The sequence below is a fragment of the Mandrillus leucophaeus genome, unplaced genomic scaffold (assembly GCF_000951045.1).
Source record: "Mandrillus leucophaeus isolate KB7577 unplaced genomic scaffold, Mleu.le_1.0 Scaffold1042, whole genome shotgun sequence".
Classification (NCBI taxonomy): Eukaryota; Metazoa; Chordata; class Mammalia; order Primates; family Cercopithecidae; genus Mandrillus; species Mandrillus leucophaeus.
In genome coordinates this window covers 1,479,842-1,500,921 of record NW_012098566.1, presented here as the reverse complement: position 1 = coordinate 1,500,921, position 21,080 = coordinate 1,479,842, and the positions used below count along the sequence as shown (strand labels likewise).

The window sequence follows — 21,080 nt, the reverse complement described above, 5'->3', positions numbered from 1 at the left end:
TGTTCAGTACTCTGAGTTACAAATTTATTAGTTCTGAAGAGGCTATCCCTTGGGTAACTCATTATCACTGGTACAAGCACAGAATGTTCTGTGACAAGAGAATGTCTAAAATGAAACAACCCAATTAATCAAGACAGGGCATGCATGTGGTAACTATACAATATGAGCAGATGTTGTCAACTCCCCAATTGTCACCATGCAGCCCTGTGGTTAAGGCAATGCCCCTAAGGAACAGGTTGGCCACTGATGCTGGGATCCCACTGCCAAGATGCAACACAGACCCATGCTCAGCTGCTTCCCTTTAGCCCTGACCCAGCTGGAAAGGACAATCCTGTTGTCTCATGATTCTTGTGCATCAAACATCTTCCCACTTTACAAAAGAGACAAACAAACTGATATGAGTTTTAACTTCTTGATTTTTTTTAAAATTATGACAAAAGTGCTAAGGAGAAGTGAAAGTTCCTAAATGGTCTTGAAAGATCAACCTCCAAATGTGTTATCTCAATCCCTGGAATCCTCCATAGCCATTAAAAATGATGCCATAAAAGGTTTTTAAAGACCTGGGAATGTGTTCACATCATGCCATTACTGTGCAAAGAGCAGCTAATAAATGAATCCGTATGAACATAGGATATCATTCCAGTTTTGTAAACTAACAAAAATGGACAGTCCAACTATTATAAAAGACAAGAAGCATTAAAATGTCTAATATCAACATTTGACAGAGAGAGAAAAGATTTGGTTCTCGTTGTTATTGTTTTGCTTTAACCTTTTATTTATTTATTTTTTACCTATATACTTTTCTACGTTTTCCAAATTTTTTAGAGTAGAAATATATTACTTTCTAAAACTAACAGGCTCTCAATAAATGTTATATTTAGGGTTATTCTCTATACCAATGATCCAGCAGATCCTGTTTCTTAAATCAATTCAACAGCAACAGATACTTTCATACAAATCTGCATCTTGCAATGTTGGGGTAAGGCTTAAATAAAAATTATTCAACCATGCCACATTTTTCTCAAACTAAAATCTCACATGTAACTTATCCTTCTTTATCCATTCAGATAGAGATAATTCTTTTTTCTTTCTTTTTTTTTTTTTTTTTTTTTTTTTGAGACAGAGTCTTGCTCTGTCGCTCAGGCTGGAGTGCAATGGCACAATCTCGGCTCACTGCAGCCTCCACCTCCTGGGTTCAAGCAATTCTCCCACCTCAGCCTCCCAAGTAGCTGGGATTACAGGCACCCACCATCATCAAGAGATAAAATCAGAAACAGAGCCAGAAAACAAAATCAGAAAACTTTTGCCCAGAGGGGAAGATGATACCGTCCAATTATCTCTGCTTTTTCTCAAAGCTCTAACAGGAAGATTTAATCAAGAGGCTGCCTTGGGCCAAGGGGTCACTTTCTTTAGCAATACTTTTTCCTCTCTTGCCCTGACACCAGGGAGGAAAAAAAAACAAAAACAAACAAACAAAAAAACTGACATTCCTACTGTGCTCAGAGCTTTATAAGTACTTTTATACATAATAAGTAGGATGCAAAGAGAAACTCTGTCCAAACAGTCATATCCTACTAAAGAATGCATTCCCCTACCTGCCTGTATTCTGACTTGGATCACTATTGGCAGCAAAGTGGATCACAGAGGCACAGAGTGAGGGAATGAATTGAGTCATAGAGCTGACTTTATGCCAGCACCAATCACTCCACATATCTTGTATATAGCATGGAGTCCTTATGACAGCACTGGGGCATAATATCTTTATCTCTATCAGAGTCAGCAAACTACAGCCCATAGACCAGATCCAACCTGCAGCTTGCATTTGTAGATAGCTTTATTGGAACACAGCCACATCCATTTGTTTATGTATTACCTATGACTGCTCTTGTGCTACAATGGCAAAATTGAGTATGCAGTTGCACCAGAGACCATTTTTCCCGCAAACCCTAAAATCTTGACTATTCGTCCCTTTACAGAAAAAGTTTGCCATCCCCGGAAACATGATACTTACGAGAAGAATGAGGCTCAGGGACATTCAATGATATTTCAGTATTTCAGTGTCACTCTGCTACTTACTGGTGGGAGCAAGATTTAAAGATGTACTTATCTGACTTTAAATTAAAGTCTACATTCTTTACATTTCTCCAAATCAAAACTTGAAGGTAAAACCCCAACTTCCTCCAAAGTATACTGTATGAGTGGCATAGCACATTACAAGCTGAGAAAGATGAGATATGAATAATAACGCTATTTTTAAAGATACTTGTGAGACGTAATAACTGTTGGAAACTTCAGCTATATAAGAACACTGCACTGTAAGTTATCTTTTTCCTTCGACTTCTAATTTAACTCTAAGTTATAGCAGTTATAATTAAGAGCAAAAATTATAAGACAAACCATTTGGGAAAAAAAAAGCAAATGAATCTTATCAGCAAAATTGACATTAGTTTCAAGGTACAGCTTTCGCGTTGAAACAGACTCTAAAATATTTGACGTGTTCACGTAATGTGATATGGTATCACCTGTATGAACTTGCTGATTCTTTCCCAGGCTGGATAGGAAGGGGCAGGACAAAGTGTGCTTAAAATAAAAGTCTACCTTCTTCTTCGTTTTTAGCATGGCTTTTGTTTTAAACATCTGTTTCTCTTTTTTGCTTAACTCCTTAACCCAATCAGTCAAAACAAGGTACTTTGTAGAGACTTTTCGCAGGTATCTGGTGGAAGATAATGCTATGGAAAAAGTTGCTACTGCTCCCCTGTTCACACTGCCTCACCTGAGCCTTCAGAGTTAGCAGCCTTTACAGGCAGCCATTAAATCCCCTCTAAGTGCCATTGGCACATAAAAGCACAAGGCTTTAAAAACAGACACCGGAGAAGAGTGCTGAGCTGGCTCAATTTATACCAGGGCCAGCAAACACAGGAAAAATAGCATGTCTCCAAGACCTCAATCTTTCCTAGACAGAGTCTAGCTGTTGCATCAATCTGAGAAAGGTTAGTTGAGGAGGGAGTAGAATGGTAGACCATGGTCTATTTTGACTCTTAAGATAAGTTAGAATTCAGATTTTGGAAAGTCAAAGTTCATGCATCTCAGTCAGTCAGGATAAAATGAAAGGGAAGAAATAAGTTAGTACCATAGTACCAATCCTCGCAGACACATGTAGGAAGCAGAGATCAAAGCCTTCACTCCACAAATCTAACCTGGGGGCACACAGCGCTCTCTAGCATTCAGGCAATGAATGTAGTTCTCTTACTTGCTAATTTTCACTCATTCTCTCCTGCAGGAGAGAGAAGGGGATAAAATTCCCAGCGATCAGAACAAAATAGTAGAAGTATTTACTAATTGTTCAGTGGGGAAGGCAGTGAAAGTACTGACTAGAGGGTGGCATAGGGATTTTCATTTCCTACATATTCTAGTTTTCTGTTAGCACAAAGATTGGGTTGGAGATATATATATATATAAAAACCCTGAAAGGCTCCTGCAAGGACAGCCTTTGACCTCAGCCCATTACTCACTGAAAATGTGAGTCCAGCACATGGGTTCTAGCAGGACACACTCTGAATCTGCCAGGGCACGTTGCGCAGCCTCAAGGTCAGGATGACCCACAGTATCAGACAGCTTCTGCCAAGTCAGCTTTTGCCCCTGAAAGAACAATGGAAGAGGGAGAGCCATTAATTCACATTTTTCTCAGTCCATTTTACCTCTGAACATCCTGCTAGATGGCTCGTGCCTTCAAAGAGGAATGTTCCAGCAGCCCAGACACTCGGCCAAGTCTCCGCTGGGACTCTTGGCTTGTTCTTTTTTTGCCTGCCTTTCTTCCATTTCTCACCTGGCAAACTCACCTGAAGAGGCACAGCTGAGCCGCTACCATCTCTGTGGCCTCTTTTGCACTCCCTCAACCAGAGTCCATACTTTCTTGTACGTATTTCCTCACATCCTGTGTGTCTATAATTTTCACATAGAAATCATCACACCATGTGGAGTCATCTGATGATTTTCTGTCCACTCATTACTACACTATATTTATCTTTGTAGCCAGAGCACCCAGCTTAGTACCTGGCAATAAGTAAAGTAAGTATTCAAGAGGTCTTTGTTTATGACTCATCAAAAAATGTGATTATGGATTACTTTATAAAATAAATAAATATAAAATAAATCATAATTTACATTAAATTAATTAAAAGTAAATATTAATTTAAATATTACCCCCCAAATCTGAAAACATATGTTCACATTTACTAAAAGAAAGAAAAAGTTTAAGCAAAAAAGAAAGAGGCAAAGGGCAGGAAGAATAAAGCTATGCTAAGAAATGTATGCAGGTAGCATCTCATTCTAGAAGCCAAATAGATGGGACATGTGGTCCTTCGCTACTTCAGCTACAGGGAAAATATAGACAGAAAGCTATCCAAAACAGGGTGAATAGCCAATTTCATGTTCAAAGAGGCTAAGAGTGGGAATGCACCTGGAGCTGAAAGGCAGTTCAGGGATTTCAAGGCTGAGAAAATGGATGTGCCTTGCCAGCCTCATCCCTGATCAAGATTAGATCCTTAAGTTCAAGATTAGAGCTGTTGGACTTCTAGTGCAGGTAGACAAACAGAAGCTAGATGAAGAGAAGTTTCTATCAAACAAGCACCATTTCCACACACTCCGCTTGTGGAATACAGTAGAAATAGTGCATTGATATAGTAGGACCCACACAACACATGCTTTATGAAAAAATTTATTGTACAATCTCTTTAAAAAATAATTTGGCATTATTCTCTAAAGGTATACCTATATATATTCTAATACGTACTCTATAACCTAGGACTTCCACTATTAGGAGAAAAATTCTTGCACAGGGGCAGTGGAAGTCATGCACCAAAACATTCACAGCTGTACTTTCGTAATAGAAAAAAACAAACTGAGATCTCCATCAACTGGAGAATAGATAGAAAATGAACTATGTATGTAAAACTATTAAATAGCAGTAAGAATGAATTAACTATAGATACAGACAACATTATGGGGGAATCTTAGAAAAAATAAGCAAGTTGCAGATGACAATACTTAGAATGATTAATTTTTTTCTTGAGCCCCCAAATAAGGAAAGTTAACTGAGATGTCATTTAGCAATATGTACATGTGTAGTAAGATTACTGGGGAAAAAAGCAAGAAATTTAAGCAGTGGGATATGTAAGAGGATGGAATTGAGGAGGACACATGTAATTTTGATAGTTGGTGGTATGTTCACAGGTATGCATTTCTTGCTATGCTTTTGACAAACACATATGTTACATGCTTTATTCTGTATGAATCAAATATTATATAACATTAAATTAGTATTTTATTACTAGAAGACATTTGTTTTGAAAATGTTTTATATCTAGAAGCTTTGCTAACTATCGTGCCACCACAGAAGACTAGACAGGTGAAAACTCAGATATGGACTACAGACTTCTTCAACATGAAACAACTTTTTAAGAAACCATTCTTCCTTAATTGAAAGATGAGCAAATCCAGGCACAAGGGTTCAATTAATTTGCTCAAAGTTACCCAACAGGCAAATGCCATTTTTATTTCCTTGATTTTCTAGCCAATAACAGTCATTTGAGCTGTTTTTACTTGAGGAAACAAACAGATAAAATCAGGGTAAACTTTTCACTAGCTGAAATAATATTCCAAAAAGGCTCAGATTTAGATTTTTATAGTAAGTGATTTTTTTTTTCCTTGGGGAGAACCTCTCTCTGAACATTTCCACAATAAACTGGCAGAACAAAAACTGAGGCTACTCAAGTTCTGGAAATATTTAGAGATTGTTTCCTACTAGAACGCTCTTTGCTCTCCCCATGTGAAATACAGAGAATCAAAGCTCCAATAACACCTTAGGGATACAGATATCAAAGGAAAAGTTTGAAGGTTCAACATGCTTCATATTTTAATAAATGAGAAAAGATCCAGTCAACTGGAATTGCCTTTGAAGTAATTGTGCTACATTTCATGCCGAGTTTAATCACAGCATAACACAGAGCTAAACAGGAAAATGTTGGGGGGAAAAAAAAAGAATATAAGAGGAATTTCTCTGTAGCCAGTGTCACAATAGATGTGTTGGAAGTGCAGAAGCTCCCCCTTGGAGTGGGGGTGCTCAGCTACACCTGCCTGAGGCTGTACTTCTGTGTAATCACTAGACAGTGTGGCTCACAAAGGACACACCCACGAGGGTCCTGGAGCCGCAAGTTCTATGAAGAAAAAGAAAGGGAAAACTTGGAGGATTTGTCCTTGGCATGCTCAACTGTGAGGAAGATCTGGTTCAGTTTGTCTCTTCCCACAAATCCCCATAGAAAATGTCATGTCTCTGTGAAAAGGCAATTCTTCTAATGTTTATAGAAAGGCATAGAGATTTAACTGTCTTCTGGAAGGGGTCAGCAGAGGCAAAATGAATATAGAGAGGATAAATTAATATCCTTAACACAAAAACAAAAAGGAGGGGCCTTAAAATGATATGGTGGAAGAATGGTGGAACACTTTGAAGCACATAAACACTTAAATGAAAGTTCACAGAGGAGCCACTATTATACAAGGAATATAAGAGGATCAGTTGCCACTCTAACCATACATTAAAAAGAGATATAGAGAGACTGAAAGTGGAAAGGGATTTTCCCCCATTGTCTTTTTTTTAAAATAGCTTTATTAGAGTATAACTGATGTACACTGAACTTTACATATTTAATAAGTTAATAAGTTTTAACATATGTATCCCTCCCTGGAACTGTCACCATAATCAGGATAATGAACATATTCATCACCAAAAGTTTATTCATGCCTCTTTGTAATCCTGCCTTTGCAATACTCCCCACTCCCATGCCTAGGGAACCACTGATCTGCCATACAGATTAGTTTGCATTTTCTAAGATTTTATATAAATGAAACCATAAAATTTTTATTTAGCATAATTATTTTGAGATTAATCCATATTGTGGCTCATGAGGTAGTCTAATTCCTTTTCATTACTGAGTAATATTCCATTGTATGGATACACCATAGTCAGTTTATTCATTCACCTATAAGTGGACATTTGAGTCATATCCAGTTTTTGGCTATAATCATTCATGTTCAAGTCTCTGTAGTTCTTAGGCTTGTCAAATAAAATTGATGGTATGGTGGGGGGGCATTTTTATGGGCTGAGCTCCTGCACTAGGTGTAACAGATCAGACCAAACCACAACAGAGTCACTCATGTTAGGTGCCATGAGGTCAAACTGAACAGGAGATTCACAGCAACTAATAGAAGCCCAATCTACTGGAACTGGCATGACAATGAAATCCTCTCTACTTTAATCATATAAGGAAAGTAACTTTGAAATGGCCAATCTGCTTTGTTTTCTGCTTTCTTAAGCTATTTTCTGCCTGTAAAACCCACCTACTACGCTCAGCTTAGCGGAGTGCCTTTCTTTTTCAAATATGGGATGCTGGTTAATTAATGGATCACTAATAAAGGCCAATTAAATTATTAAACTCAATTTGCTAAAATTTCTTTGTTTGTTTGTTTTGAGACAGAGTCTAGCTTTGTTGCCAGGCTGGAGTGCAGTGGCGCGATCTCAGCTCACTGCAACCTCCGCCTCCCGGGTTGAAGCGATTCTCCTGCCTCCCAGGTAGCAGGCTCCCGGGTAGCTGGGACTACAGGCACACACCACCACGCCCAGTTAATTTTTGTATTTTTTTAGTAGAGACAGGGATTCACCATGTTGGCCAGGATGGTCTCGATTTCCTGACCTCATGGTCCGCCCACCTCGGCCTCCCAAAGTGTTGGGATTACAGGTGTGAGCCACAGTGCCTGGCGAAAATTTTGTTATATAGATAGCTTTCATTTCTCCTGAGTAAATGCCCAGGAAGGGAGCAGCTATATCATATGGTACATACATGTTTAATTTTTTAAGAAACTGTTAAGCCGTTTTTCCAAAGTAGCTGTACTATTTTACATTCTCACCAGTAGTATATGAGGATTCCAGTTGCTTCACATCCTTCACAAACACTTGATATGGTCAGTCATTTTCATTTTAGTTATTCTAATAGGTGTACAGTGGCATCTCCTTCGGTTTTTAATTTGCATTTTCTTAATGACAAATGATGTTGAATATGTTTCACATACTTATTTGTCTTTATATATTTCCTTTGGTGAAGTGTCCCTTCAGATCTTTTGTCCATTGTTTAACGGGGTTGTTTTCTTATTATTGAGTTTTGTGAGTTTTTAAATATTATGCATATAACTTCTTTTTCAGATATATAATTTTGTACATATTTTCTTCCAGGTTGTGGTTTGTTTTTTTCAATCTTTTAGTAATATTTTCTAAAAGCATGAGTTTTTAATTGCAATGAAACCCAACTTAACAAGTTATTCTTTTATCAATTATGTTTTGGTGTACTAGCTAAGAAATCTTTGCCTAAGCCCAAGTCACAAAGGTTTTCACTTACGTTTTCTTTTACAATTTCATAGTTTGATATTTAGGTCTATAATCTTTTTGAGCTAATGTTTATACATAGCATGAATTGTTGATTGCAGTTTGTTTGTTTTTACATATGAATATACAATTGTTGAAAAGACTAGTGCTATTTGTTGAAAAGACTATCTCTTTACACTAACGACCATTACACTTTGTCACAGATCAGTTGTCCATGTATATATGGGTCTATTTCTGGGCTATCTATTCTGTTTCGTTGAGCTATTTGTCAGTCTTTACACAAATACCACAGGTTTTGATAACTGTAGCTTTATAAATAAATCTTGAAAGTAGATCATATTAGTCCTCCAACTTTGTTCTTTTCATCAAAGTTCTTTTGGCTATATTTTGTCTTTTGCATTTACATATAAACTTCAGAATCAGCTTACTAATTGCTGAGGTTTTGATTGATATTGCCTTTAATCTCCAGATCAACTTGGAAAACAAAAACCTGACATCCTAACAATACTGAGTACTGTCGTAAATATGGTGTAACTCTTCATTTATAAAGGTCTTCTTTAATTTCTCTCAGTATACAGATCATCCTCATTTTTGGTCAGATTTAACTCTAAGTACATTCTATTTTTATGCATTTTAAAGGAAATTTTCTTTCAATTTTTGATTTTTTTATTGCTAGTATAGAAACTTAACCTGTTAGTTCCAGTAGCTTTTTTTGTGTGTGAATTCTATCAAATTTTCAACAGTTGAGCATGTCATCTGTGAATAATGACAATTTAACTTCTTCCTTTTCCATCCAAATGTCTTTTCTATTTATTCATTTATTCATTTTTGGTCTGGTTACACTGTCTAGTACCTGCAGTACAATGTTGAATAGAAGTGATGAGAGCAGATATTTTTGGAGTCTTCCTGATCTTACTCCTATAGATCATTTTAAAAGCATATCTCTTTTCTTCAATCTCCACCCCATGCTTAAAGCACCTACAGATGCTATGCTGGGTCCATCATGGGACAGGATTAGTTACTTCCCTTCAATCAGGCAGAAATGTTATGTAGAAGCCTGCCCTGGGTGAAGCTCTAGAGATGTATTGCAGGAGCTCTTGTCTTCAAGAAGGAAGTCCCGTACAACACATTTGGTGAGACAAATCTACATTCTATCTGCCACACACGTTCTATAAAAAGATGGTCAATAATCTGGAGTTTCCTGAATACCACTGAGGACTTTAAATCAGGGGAAAAGAAAATATTAACTGTGATATTTATGGCATTTTCCCATACATTGATGATAGCAAGTTGCTGCTGAGCCTTGTTCCCTTGGGGGTGGCAGATGTGCATGTTTGTGATTCAAAACAAGAATCAAGGAGATGCCTTCTTGTCCCTCTATTCTGTTTAAATGTCCTTCTCCTGTAAACCATGTCTCTGGAGAGTAGATGGCAGGCTCTGGGGAGCTGCCCAGGGGTCATTTCATTTCTCTTTCACTTTACACTTGTGAAAGACACCAGGTTACCTCCAAAGCCAATTTCTTGCTAATTTTTTGCTTATCCACCAAAAACAATGGAGATTGTTAGTTAACGTATTTGGACTGAAGAAAAGTGATAAAAGTCACAACAAAGTTTATCTTGATATTCAAAAGAAATGAGGAAATATAATCCCACTTTACAAACCAAAGTCTTCTTTTGAAATCTATTTGGGAGTGAAGAGAAACATCGATATTTTTCTTCATTGCCTTATAACTTAAAAGGGATATATTGGACTCTATAATTTAACTGCCAAATTCGACATTCATATCCATCTGGACATTTTAAAACGGATCCCTGAGCCAGTCAGAATTGGCAGTTGGCTGTATAATCACACCTGCATATGGTGCAGGATTTTTTTAATGGGCAACAGTTAGAGCATGAAAGTATTGCACGATGTGTCTCCATTGAGAACGCATGCTTAAACATGCTTGCACGTGTAAATAATTATATATTTTAAAGCTCTCTGTTAGCAAGCCTTTGTTCTTTTCTTCCTACAAATCAAATTAGTTGGGGATACAGTTCATTTTGAAATTATTTGAAAAATGTTTTCGTGTTCTAAAATTTCCTTTGTACCAAAGCTTTGCAAAGTTAAAAGGAAAGTCACAAACATTCACAATGCGTAAAGAAAAAAAATGCATAAAACCAACAACAAATTCAACATGATAAGCACTCCTGCTTATACAAGAGTGGAAGTAAAGCTGTGTCTATAAGTACATGTCAACCTCCACGTGCAGTTTAGCTTCAACTCATTGTACATAAAGATAATCATTAATGCTTATATATCCATGGAGAATCCCGGCTTCAAAAAGATTACATTTATCTCAGTCCCATTTAGGCTACAAAGTGTCTCCTTGATCTTTCCTTGTAAGCGCAAGTCTAACTGTACATTACCGCAGCTCCATCCAGGTGTGAAGTTGTGTGATGGGGGCTACTCTTCGAGATTATTTTCAAAGGAAGCAAACGTTATGGGAAAGGGAGCCTCATTACTTGTAAATTGTCTTCAACCACCTCCCCTGCCTCCTTTGCTGATAAATGGGACCAATTAGGGAAAGGCAATGAGCACCTGGGATTGTCTTGTGACGGGTGGTCCATTCACTCTGGCTACTCTGCTCCTTTAAAATAATAGCGACCATGTGAAAATCCTATGTAGTGTGGCCACTAGTCTCTAGGAAGGAGATTCCATCTCAACTTAACTTTCATGAATGCTTCAGTAACTGCTGACCACCAACATGGAAAGGGACATCCAGGAAAAATGAAAAATGAGCAATTGTATTTAAAATGCAGGGTAGGGTACCCATAGCTAATGCCTGTCTCCCACATGCAAGGAATCGTGGCAACTTTGATCTTGCTGGGCCTTTCCTTCTCCTCAGTCTCCCTACCACTCTTTCCTTTTCTCTGCTTTCCATCTTCCTATCTGCCCTCTAGCTATACCATCAGTTCCTGACACCAAAAGCCCTTGTTACTGTTTGTGCACAGAAAAGACTCTTGAGAAATTAGACACCTGATGTAAAAGAGTTTAGTCATCAAAAAGCACCATTTGAAAATAAAATAAAATTATGTGGTTTTTTTTTTTTACTTTTTACCAAATTAGGTCCCTTTCTTTGGTGAATATAAAAGCAGATATGTGAAATTATATGCAAAAAATCATGCTTGGTTTTTTAACCCCTGAAATAAGTGGGAAAATATGATTTTATGATGTTTCTTACCACACAGCAAAGGAATCATCCACGCCTCTCTAAATAGGATGGCCTTTTAAGATTTGGACATGGCAAGTATCAGTACACAATGTTTTATAATCATCACAAAAATGACTTGAACACTTGAGCCTGAGGAAGATGTATACTGATGAAAAGAGTGAGGATAAGATTTAGACAAAAAGCTGTTCTTAACTAAGATCATAGCTTTTGATTGCATGGTAGTTTCCTTATGACTAATCTTTGTTTCTGATGATAGAAATCAAATTCTTATGAAAAGGTCTCATACTAATTCAGCTCAATTAAGTCACTTTGTGAGCAATCAGTGATAGGCATGGACATGAATTTATACTTTACGTAGATGGACCAGGCAGTGTTCAGTGCAGATAACAAAATTACTCTAGCTGTTTTAAAAAGCAAAGTATTTAAAAGAAATTAAATGCTAACAAAATGGGAGAACTGCTATCTCCATTGTCGTGTCTTCAGGGCCTCAGGAAACCAGTGAACCTCTCTCCCAACTGCAAGCTCTAGTTCCACTACTCCTCTGCTGAGATCCACTCCAGTAGAACCAATGCCCCCCCTCTTGATGCCTATGAAGCTGGAGATGGAGCTTGGCACCCCTGAAATGCTGCTTCAGAAAAACCATGACTGGTGTCATACTCTTCTTCATGTATGCTTTGCAAATCATGCTCAGATACATATACTTGAAGGAAGACATAAGTTAGCTGGAAAATATTATATTTAGTTCCTGGTCTTTAGCATGACATGTGAGTGGTTCTGAAACTTTACTGCAAATTAGAACTTCCTGGGGAACTTTCAGAATCCAAACACTGAGGCTATACCTCATCACAAGCATATCAAAATCACTGGGGATTCAGTACATTTGCTTTTTAAAAAACACTGCAGGTGAATCTCATGTGTAGCCAGTGCTAAACCAGCGATGCAAGGCATGGCTTCTCAAAATGTATTGTATTCATGAATGACCCTGGTATTTTGTAAAATTGCGGAATCTGCATTTTTCAGTTGGTGCAAGTTAGGACCCAAGATTACGCATTTTTAAGAAGCTCTCAGGCAGTTGTGATGCTGATGCAGATTACAGTTTGAGCTACAAAGATGGACAGCAGTTCTCAAACTGTAGTGTACTGGAGAGTTTGCTAAAACACAGATTGCTAAGGCCCACACCTAGAATTTCTGATCCAGTAGGTGTGGGGCCTAAGAATTTGAACAAATGCTTAGGTGTCTAACAAGTGCTTAGATGATGCTGAAGCGGCTGTTCTGGAAACTACAGCACCACTTGATGCAAAACCTGTTACATGGGGGTTGGAATGGAGTTGAGTGAGCCAATTGCTATATCTGCAACAGGTGGCCACCATGTGGAGTTGCTAATGAATTCATAGTGTGTATTCCATTTGGATCCAATAGACAAAGGGGGACTCTGAGGAGTAAGTGAAATGCAATTACTTATTCTAAATCCAGTTACCTTTATCTACCTATCCTCCTTTCATCCATGAAATTACTGGTGCGTTAGCTAGACAGACCTCATGGAAACATATAGCTGTATGGTAGAAGCAAGAAGAAAAAAAAAGGGAATATTTGTCTTCCATGTCCCAGTAAACAGATAGGACTATTTATCTCCACATTTTACTCTTTGGAAAATGAAAGCAAAGTATATGAATGATAAATGAATGGTGGAGATAAATAATCTGTGGTTCACTTGGTTCCCATGGGAGGAGATTTCAAGTGACATCCAGCTCACTGCTAATGCATTAGACACACATCAGATGTTGGGTATTATGATTTCACTGCAATGCACTCAGAGCCTAGGGAGGAAGGAGTGAGTAGATTTCTGAATGCCTCACTAGCCAACAACTTTTAAAAAGGGTTTTATCATAAACTAGAAATATAAAATAGGTGTACAGCAATAATAATCTTCAAATGATATGTTTCATTATAAATTATCGTATCAGATTGAGTTTTTTTGTAAATTATTTTATTTCTTCCATGATGATTTAGAGGGACTATCTTCAAGCCAGTAGAAATATTTCGTAAATAATATCCAGCCATTTTCCTTTTTTTTTTTTTTTGAGACAGAGTCTCACTCTGTCCCAGGCTGGAGTGCAGTGGCATGATCTCGGCTCACTGCAACCTCTGCCTCCGGGGTTCAAACGATTCTCCTGCCCCAGTCTCCTGAGTAGGTGGAATTACAGGCATGCGTCACCATGTCTGGCTAATTTTTGTATTTTTAGTACAAACAGGGTTTCACCAGGTTGGTCAGGCTGGTCTCCAACTCCTGACCTTGTGATCCACCTGCCTCAGCATCCCAAAGTGCTGGATTACAGGCGTGAGCCACCGCACCCAGCCTATCTGGCCATTTTCTAACCAGCTGGGTAATTCGTTGCACAATAAAACACCTCACATCTTTCAGCAAGAAATATGTTACATTTGAATAGTAAATACATTACATAATGAATTAGGACACAGTTAAAATTTGCTTTAAATATTTCTTTGGGGGAGAGGACACCACACTTCTACTCAATGAAGAGAAACATTTTTACAGTCCAGAGTTATTTTTTTTTTAGCTCCAATTATGCCATGAATTCACAGGGATGAGTTTCCAGTGGCTCAGGCTCCTTCCCATTGGTTCTCACACAGTGTGCTTCTCTGGGTGGAGCAGCCTGGTCCTTCAGTGGAACCCAGGTGCCTTTCTCTTTGACTTCTTCCTGTTTCTGCTCATTTTCCTTCACACATTTCAAGAAGTTATCTCAGCTCTTAGAGTGCTTCATGTGTTCAATGTGCACATTAACTCTCTCGGCAATAATCTTGTTCTTAACTTGTTTACAACGATGCCAACAGCATGCTGGGCAACACTGACCCTTCCAGTTCTGCTGAAATAACACTCGTGGGACATTCCTTTTCGAACAGTACCCATTCCCTTGATGTCTGCAATATCACCTTTCTCATAGATTCGCATATACATGCCCAAAGGAGCAACTCCATGTTTTCTAAAAGGCCTAGAGCACATATACAGCATGCCTTTCCTCTTTCCCTTTGTATTCGTCATTTTGGCAAATTACTGGAAGATGGTGGCTTCGGCTGAAAAGATCAGATAGAGTTTTACTCATAATCATGGTTTGGGATCATTACTTACCCTTAGTAGGACATCTACTACCTCCCCATTTTCCCCTCTTCTATGTCACATGTAGAGACCCCCAAAATCGAGGTCCAGTCTCTCATCTATGGTCTGTATAAGTCAAATGAACCTGGGAATACTATCATGATCAGAGGCTCCATGGTCTCCATTTACTGAGGAATTGAGATAGGTAGGCATGTTGACTCGAAACGCAGGAGCCTTCAGTAACAGGAGGTAAAAGGACACCTTGTGGGAAGAACATTTGACCAGTAGTTTCTGATTCTTTTCTTCCGTTTCAACTCAAAATGACTACAATGGTCTTCACCTAACTTGCCCTCAGTGATTCAAAGCATGTTCTCTCACACTAGCAGGGAGTCTATTCAAACTCCTGAAAGTCATGGTATACTCCTAGGCCTTGGAATGTAAAACCTATATGACAGTGAGCTGTTTTTACTCACAACCCTCCTGCCCTCTTAATACCAAATGAGAGAGATCCTTTGGTTTTGATTTTGGTTATTTTTTTCCTCAGAGGAACCAGTTCTCTGATTCTCCAGGCACAGACTGGGTATTCAACAATTCTATGCCATTCTGACACTAGCTACCTAGAGTTGGTGCAGACACCACAGGTTACCAGCTCAGTCCCACATGACTGCCCTCCCCCATTTCAGATGCCAGCTGCAAGTTCCAGGTCTCCTGAACCCCTAACCACCCAGCTATAAATCAGGGGTTTCCATGACCCCCTTCTCAGGTTCAATAATTTACTAGAAAGGATCACAGAACTCAGGAACATACTTTATTTACATCTACCAGTTTAAGAAAAAAGATATAATAGAGGAATAGCCAAGTGGAGGAGATGCAAAGGACAAGGTATGGGGGTGGGGAGCTGTAAGTGGAGATTCCATGCTCTTTCTGGGTATGCAACCCTCTAGCACATCAATGTGTTCACCAACCTAGAAGCTCCCGAACCCCCATCATTTAAGACTTTTTATAGGGGCTTCATTACCTAGGCATGATTAATTAAATCATTAGCTATGGGTGATTAACTCAGTGTCCAGCTCCTCTCACCTTCTGGGAGATTGCAGGTGGGTCTGAAAGTCCCAAACCTCTAATCATGTCTTGGTCTTTCTGGCAACCAGTCTTCATCCTGAAACTATCTAGGGGCCTATCAAGAGTCACTTCATTAGAACAAAGGACACCCTTATCACACTCATCACTCAGGAAATTCCAAGCACTTTAGGAGCTCTATACTAGAAACGAAGGATAAATACCAAATATCTTTCCATGACACCATAGACAGAGGCTACAGCCTTTGAAGTTCTTGCGACCAAATTTTACAGGAAGGTTGTGGACATAATGATATAATTAACAATATAATGATGCATTATCTTTGAGTATTATGGACCCAAAGTGTTATAGGCATTCATAAAAGAAAATATTCAATCATCAAGGGCTACAATAGCCTGGATCAACCCAACCTTCAGGGTATGTGTGACGGTTGTTGCACTTACTCCATGCCAGGTTAGGCACAAACCCAAAGGAAGACAACCCTGAAGCTCATGAAGCTCACTTTTTCTAATCTGAGCGATGTTATGGGGTGGGAGGTGGGGAGGTGCGGGGAAGAGTAAAATCAGTAATGAAGTAAGATGCCTAGATTTCAACCTCCCCATCTCCATTCTGTGCTGGAAACTTGATACAACAGGGAGGTAGAGAGAAAGGAAGCTTTAGAAACATTAGAAGAGTGACATTGAAAGACACTGAACTGCCTTTCTAGTCCCAGTGAAGAGTAACCTGTGGCCCTCCAAAGAAATCTCAGCCTGTCCACACAAACTCCAACACAAACATAGTGCAGCAGTGACAGCACTGGAGAAGATAGCAGAAAGAAAGACGGTGCAAGAATATTTCAGTCCACCACACCTTGCAAGGGGTGCAAAGGAGCCCAGGATGTGGTCTGCAGAGTCTGCAAGGAGATGCAGACGCTCTGAGAGAACCTGTCAAATGGCAAAGGGTCAGAAAGGAATGGAAGATGCTTCCGAAGATCTTTGAAAATTAAAAGCACCTGAAGGGATTGAAGAGCACTCCATAAAGCCAGGCAGTAATACCTCAGCAGGAATCGATCAAATGGGCAGACCGCTTTGGTCACCCCTGCTGTAAAGGCCAGTGACAATCCAAAGGTCACACCAAATGTGTAGTCACATGAGATAATTTGAAGGGAGAATCCCTCCCTTCTTTATAAAACTGGTAAGTTCAGAGGAGAATATAGATGTGCTCTATGAGCCTAAGAGAAAAGACATGGCTGGGTCTATAGATACAGTTTAAGCAAAAATATAAAAGTAAAAATTGGAGTTATGCTAGTGAACAAAAACTCAAGGGCAGTGTAGTCTGAGCCAACCACATGGGAAGAAGGAGTGGAGCTGTCAAAGACAGAGAGGCTGCCACAGTCAACTTTCACCTCAGCATTTTGTTGTAGAAATTGAAACCCAAACGCAGGATGGATGGCAGTTTGTGATTTGTAAAGATGTTCAAAGAGATTTTTAGTGATACCCGAAATCTATTGCCAATTCACTATTCACACATCAGATGCTAGGAGTTGTGTTATCAACACCATGTGGCAAGAAAACTTCGTTAAAAAAAAAAAAAACCTTCTAAATGTTCTCATTGTATTGTCAGTTAATGATTATTAAAAAGAGACAGCAGAACAGCTTTAGGGTAATTGAATGCACACATAGCAGCCAAGGAAGGGGAGAGCTTTATGAAAGAGCAAGTGGTCAACCATCCTAAATGTCTTGAGAAGCCTACAGTCTAAGCTAAGGCCACTTAAGAGATTGAGGGAGAAGCAGCAGCACAAAAAACGGGTGGGTGGGAGGGGAGGGACAGAGGGAACAAAGACACTTTCACTAACTGGAGAAATTTTCCAGTTGAAAAGAAAGAGGGTGTATTTCAAAGGGTTCAGAGAAGGTTTTTTAAATCACCAGTCACTTAACATCAATTGTGTGGGTTTCTAAGTTAGGAAAACCGGGTTCGTATGTACAAAGAGAAATCAAGGACTTGGAGGAGGAATGATAAAGGATGTAAGAGAAAGGGAAATGTTGGAGCGAGCGAAGCTCTGGAGGCAGCAAGTGGGTGTTCAAGAAGGTGGATAGTGAGGGAGGGGAACTCCTCTTCCAAAAGAGCAGATGTGGAGGAGAGCAGAATGGAATTACAGACCATGAACTGTGGACCAAGAGGCTGTCCTTGCTGATGGCACAGTTCCATAAGTTTGGCACTATTAATGCATTGGGCTAGACAGTTTGTTGTGGGGCTGTTCTGTGCAAGGTGTTTAGTAGCATCCTTGATCTCTACCCTCTTAATGCCAATAGCAAGCCTCCAGTTGTGACCACCAGAAAGTCTCCAGACATTACCAAGTATCTTTTAGGGAAGGCAGATGCAAAATTACCCTTGGCTGGGAACCACTAAGTTAGAGAGATGGATGGGAGGCACCCGAGTGAGGAAGCTGCTCCCATATCCCAGAGGGCCTCGAGCCTCCAAGGGGTAAGTTCATACAGGGCAAAGGAAAATGTGTGTGTGCAGGACACTGGGATGAAAACTGAGGTGTGGTTTATTAAAAATGGAAAAGGGCTTTAAACTCTCTAGGAAAAACTCCCCTGCTCTGCTGTGGTCTTGATGCAACAAGGTCACGGTGCCTGGTTAGAGCCATTCACCACCTTCTCAGAAAGGTAGCCATGTGTCTTGCAAAAGCCTTGACTCTGGTACATACGCTGTGGTAGCTGAGATTTACAGTTGACACATCTCTGCTTTTGTAAAATGATGTAATCTATTTCTTATGTTCAAAAGCTGTGTGGGATGTTTATTGACAGCAAATTATTGCAGCTGCTGACATTTAAAAGTGCACATGAAGGAGCAAGAGGAAGGTACATACTGCCACAAAGTGGGTCCTTACAACCTCCTCAGAGCCCCAAGGCCACCTGCCTGTTACATGCCCTGGATGGTAACTGTGGCCACCAGGTCAAGGCAGATTTCTCTGGGTGAGTATGGTTAGTCTCCATGTTCTTGGGGGAAATTCAGTGGGAGAGAGATGGGAAGACCTGAATTGCGAGATTGGAGAACACTTCCCTTCTGAATCAAACTGATGAGAATAATAAGTTTACCATTTTCAGGTGTAAGTGTAGTGATACAAGTCACTATGTGGCGAGGAGCTCTATTCTATATCCTCTTCCCCAATCGCTCCTAATCTCCATCCTCAGCTGCCTCAAAATGATTAGTGGCAGGGACTATTGGAAATTCATTTCTTTACCTATTAGGCATGTCCAGTAGCTAAGCTACAGATTGTTCCCCCACCTCAGTAATACATAAGATAGGATTAGGAGCCTTCCCTAGGCCCTGGACAAAGCCTTGCACATTATGTTATTGTTTAGTTAGATACATGGTTACACATTGTTTATCAAGCCAGAGGCACAAGATGGCAGATACCAACTGAGAAAGTGGGAAGAAGCGCAAAAATTCCCCTGTCCTGGTGATTCTGATCAAGGGAATTTTCTTGTCTACCTTTACAGAGGAAAATACTTCTAAGAAAACGAAATAGAGTTCCTAAGAAGAAATACCTCTCACCTTCCACTAAGCCCATCCTGCCACTCATGAGAAGAATTTATTTTTTCAGAATCCTCATTGCATCATCACTCTCACAACTTGAAAATAATCTCTTCTGATGACATGAGGAAGGGTGCTATAGGGAAAATATCACTGGATTCATTCATTCATTCATTTGATGACCTATACTGATGGAGCATCCATCACTGTTTTCAGCTCTCAGGATGAACAATGAAGAAGACCTGGGATGTCCTGCCCTCCCAGATTGTGACAGGAGAGTGTGGTGCTAATCATCATTCTGCTGTGAAAAGCTGTTAGCCTTTAGGCCTTTTTGTAATCCATAAAATGAAAAGCAAGAGCTTCTAATCTTAAGGCCTATTCTATCTTTAACATTCACCATTTGGTGAGTCGGTCTACATTTTCATATTTATAATTTTATTTTTTCCAACTTTTATTTTAGTTTCAGGGGGTACAAGTGCATGTTTGTTGCATGGGTAAATTATGTGTCACTGAAGGTTGAGGTATAAATCATCTTGTCACCCACCCAGGCAGTGAGCACAGTACCTAATAGATGGTTTTTCAGCTCTTACCCCCTTCTCTCCCTTCCTGCTCTTATATTCCTCAGTGTCTGTTGTTCCTATCTTTATGTCTGTCTTTATGTCTATGTATACCCAATGTTTAGCTCCCACTGATAAGTGAGAACGTGTGCTATTTGTTTTTCTGTATCTTCCTTAGTTTGCTTAGGATAATGGTTTCCAGCTACATCCATGTTGCTATAGCAGTGGGACAAAACATTGGGTTTATTCTAGGGATTGAATTGTGTCCCTTCCCCTGAAAATGTTTTAGGTTGGTGCAAAAGTAATTGTGGTTTTTGCCATTACTTTCTTTCTTTCTTTTTTTTTTTTTTTTTTTTTTTTTTTTGAGATGGAGTCTCGCTCTGATGCCCAGGCTGGAGTGCAGTGGCGCAATCTCGGCTCACTGCAAGCTCCGCCTTCCAGGTTCATGCCATTCTCCTGCCTCAGCCTCCCAAAGTGCTGGGATTACAGGCGTGAGCCACCGTGCCTGGCTACTCAATTTTTGCCATTACTTTCAATGGCAAAACTGTAATTATTTTTGCCCCAATTATATATTCAAGTCCTAACTCCCTAATATCTGAGAATGTGATAGTATTGGGACATAGGGTCTTTAAGGACTGGTTACATAAAAATAAGGTCATTAGTCTGGGCCCTAATGCGTTATGACAGGTGTCCTTAGAATAAGAGGAAATTTGGACACAGACAAGTACAGAAGACAGATGATGTGAAGACAGAAAAAAGATCATCGTCTGCAAGTCAAGGTCAGTTTTCAGAGGGAACTAACCCTGCCAACACCTTGATCTTGAACTTTGAGCCTTTGAGAACATAAGTTTCTGGTGTTCAAGCCACATAGTCTGTGGTACTTGGTTTTTCTGGGTTTTGTTTGTTTGTTTGTTTGAATCACATAATAGTGATACATTTTAGATAAGAGCAAAGCCCTCAGAGGTTCCCTCCCTGAGTGAGAGCCAGAGTCCAATACCACAGGGAGAATAATTGGAGTCAAAGGCCCTTGTTAAATTATTTAAACTAAGAAATGGTTATTTTCACATAGGTTTTTTGTTTGTTTGTTTGTTTGTTTTCCTGAAAAACAATCAAGGGAATAACGTGGAGGGAATCTAACTATGACTGAAGGCAGGTAGTTGGCCT

General features: G+C 39.4%; 1 pseudogene; it reads right to left on the bottom strand.

The window, feature by feature from the left end:
• Window positions 1-14,230: 14,230 nt before the first annotated feature.
• Window positions 14,231-14,706, bottom strand: LOC105539976 (annotated as a pseudogene).
• Window positions 14,707-21,080: the final 6,374 nt, after the last annotated feature.